General features: G+C 54.1%; 1 long non-coding RNA gene across 2 annotated transcripts in view; it reads right to left on the minus strand.

Moving 5' to 3' along the window:
- Positions 1–404: 404 nt before the first annotated feature.
- The window catches only part of LOC106889579, a 34,744-nt gene continuing 31,894 nt past the window's right edge, over positions 405–3,254 (minus strand). For both annotated transcript variants that reach the window (XR_001412370.1, XR_001412369.1), the window contains one exon: positions 405–1,039. This is a non-coding gene — a long non-coding RNA (uncharacterized LOC106889579). The remainder of the gene's footprint in view (positions 1,040–3,254) is intronic.

Below are 3,254 nucleotides of genomic sequence, written 5' to 3' on the forward strand. Positions count from 1 at the left end.
TTTTTTTTTTTTTTTTATTTCGGGTTTCAGCTGGGAAAGCAGCCACCTCGCGCGGCCTGCCCCGAGCACGCCGGGAGCCAGGCACAATGGGGGGAACCCTGCTCCGCAGGCAAGAAGGGCTCCAAATCATTGGAGAGACATATTCATTATATTCTTTCACTGGGGGTCTGTTTGCGTTGGGTTTAGCGGTTTACTTCCCAGACGGGGTTCAGGCCAAATAAAGATCGTTTAGCGGCGAGGGATTCGCTGGGGCTTTGAGGGAAATGTGCCTGATGTGGGGCACGGCGCGGCCCGGCCGCTTGCCTCTGGGCTGCTCCCGCTTCCCCGCTGGTTTGCCCGGGTTTTATTTCATCCCCCTTTTGCCTCCTCCGTCCCGAGACTGCAGCACCAAACCACACGGCTCACTTTTGCAAAAAAAGGGAGAGTTTATTTTCAACAGCACACGGGGGCAAAGGGGAATTTTAATGAGAGAGAATTACAGGCGGTACGTTTCTCTTACAGGAATGGCGAGGGGGGGATCAAACAGCATCAGGGCCGCCTGGTCCGGACAGACTCAGGGGCTGGGATGTGAGCACGGCGCCGTCGGGACGGCCACGCTCCTGCAGCTCCACACACCCAGGGCCAAGCTCTGCTCCATGAGCAAAGCCTGGTCCTAAAAGCTCCCTCCCACCGTCACGCACCCGGTGTTTTGCCAGGTGAGAACAGTGGCTCGCTCAGATCCCCTTCCCCAAGCCCCATGGTCCTGCTCTGGGGTATTTAGGGCACTGGAGACAACGTACAGGAGTGATGTGGGGTGATCCCCTGGCTCCCTGGGCTGCCCCGGCTCCCTCCCCATGGATGGACCGAGGTGACTCGAAGCGATGCAGAAACCCTCTGTGTTCATGAGCCAAAGCCGCCTCCTCTGCGGGGCCACCGGCGAAGCAGGATGGGACCCTCCTGGAGAAACCTGGAGACATCAGATGACAAGTTGGGGCAGGTGGTAGCCAACTGCAAGAAGGAACTCAGAGGCTTGAGGAGTCCCTTCTCCGCTCGCTGGGATCTAGGAAGGAAAGGAAAAAAAAATGGAGCGGTTACAATCTCAGGCAGGGAAATGGTCCAATAGTGCTCAGCTGAGAACAGACCAACTCAGCTCACCGAGGGAGCAAAACTCCAACCCTCTTTCCCTCCTCACATCTCCCACAGCTCCAGGACACCTTACCCACTTCCCCAAGATGCCGAGCTCCCCCTCGCCCGCCTCATTTCCCCACCTCTGCCTGCCCCGCACACCGCCAGCCAGGGGAGGGCTTGCTGCTTGTCCTTCCTCCCTAGGCTTTGGGGCATGGGATTACTCTGCATGTCAGAGCCACTAAAGGCACAGCCCTCTGATGTTTTAATCTTCGTGTTAACTTTCCCTGCCCTCGGCGCCCTTGCCTGGCTGGAGAAAGTGATACCAAGCCACCGAGCTGGAGCCGAAGCTGTGACGGGCTGCAAAAGTCCCCTTCTCGGCTTTCCCCGCGCCTCCCGGGGTTTGCCCCACACATCTTGCTCCTTGCAGGAGGTTCTCCTCCCTTCTTCCTGATTTTTTTCTCTATTTCCTTTGCACTCTCCCCACGGCGAGCACGGATCCCCCAGCACAGCCTCCAAACCCGCTCCCAACCCTTTGCCGTCCTCCCTTGGCTTCGCCTATAAACTGTTTTGCTGGAAGGAGTAAAGCCTAATACCGCTAATTCTTGAATACACTTGGACCCAGAGTGCAAAAGGAACCATCAGCTGGCTAATTTATTCTTTTTATTGCACCAAATTGTAATTTTATAAAATATCGCAAATTTTATAAAATATTTGCAAGCCCATTTTAAGAGATAAATCTTGTGTGTGGCTCTCTAATGAGCCGCCCTGGGAGCAGCCGGCATGTGATGTGCTGTAGGTCGCAGCGCGACGTTCCTGGGCTGCGACTGGATGAACCACCGTCACTCTTTGAACTGTGCAAATACTCGACGCTCTAGGGTCCAGGCTGCAATTTTCATGGGTATTTTTTCTCTCTCTTAAAAATAGATCTTCTGTAACCCCTTTATTGCAATATTCATAAAGCACTTGATGGAAATCCGAGGAAAATCCCTTCCCTTTTGCAACTTTGAAGCGATGCTGAAACTTAAAGAGAGGCAGGAGCCAAAACCCACCCCACGTGCATGAGTTTGGGGAAGGAGCACAGAGTGTCTCTGGAGAACCAGGGTGCAAAGAGGACACTAGTGTGTGTAGGGGGACCCAGGCTGCAAGAAGCCAAAGCTCAGCACCGTTTTATCTCACTTTAGGAGTCACCCCCAATGCACCCCCCCACTAAGGCTAGTGAGGATGCTGAGGTCAGGGCAGATGGGAGCTCAAAGGCAGTGGGTGCTTTCCCAAGTCCAGGAGAGGAGGAGGAGGAGGCTGAGCCTTTGTGCTCACCAGGAAAAAACCCTTGCAGGGTAAAGACCCCTACCCTGGGCAGCGACAGCCCCTGCCCTCCACCCGGGCAGGCTGAGCTTGCTACGACCTACAGAGAAGCTCATCTTGGTGCAGATGGAGAAGATGCTCGTTGTTACGAGACACCGACCCACTCTGGAAATGATGCCCAGCCTGCCTGCTGGGTTTGCACCTTCCAGAACTTTGTAACTGGGGGCAGGAGGGGCTGGACCGACCCAGATGATTTGACATAAGCTTCAGGAGAGCCCAAACCTCACGCTTTTCACCCAGAGTTCAGTCAAGCCTTCTGAGTCCCTGCAAAAATAGGGCTACACCAGGACCTGATCAATCGAGTCCAACGCTGCCTTCCCTCCCCAGTGCCCTGAGCAGGGAAAGCATCCCACAAAGCAGACTGTGGATTCATTATCCCTCTCTTTTTTTTTTTTTTTAAAAGATGCATAAATAATTGCAATTACAGCTCAGCCTGTGCCCCAGCACTTGCTCCTGTGCCTCCCTGTGCCCTTACAAAGCCAGCACTGAGGTTTACACGCTGACAAACTGCCCCGCCAAGGCTATTCCAGGCAGTGGGAAGGGCAAAAAAAAAAAAAACCACAAACCTCAAATAATGGCAAATGGATGCAGGACGCTCTGCCTAATCAGATTCCTATCCCCTATTGAGGCTGGGAAGGAGGGACCCCGCTCCTCCCCTGCCCTCAGCCCAGCCTCCGCTTCACCGGCTCACACGGAGAAACTTTCTGGACAATTTAATCTCGACAGGGTGTTACTTAGAAAAACCTTTTTCACTGTCAATTTTTTCCCCCCCTCCCTTCCTCCCC

Source organism: Calidris pugnax, unplaced genomic scaffold (genome assembly GCF_001431845.1).
Source record: "Calidris pugnax isolate Ruff unplaced genomic scaffold, ASM143184v1 scaffold70, whole genome shotgun sequence".
In the NCBI taxonomy this organism is placed as follows: Eukaryota; Metazoa; Chordata; class Aves; order Charadriiformes; family Scolopacidae; genus Calidris; species Calidris pugnax.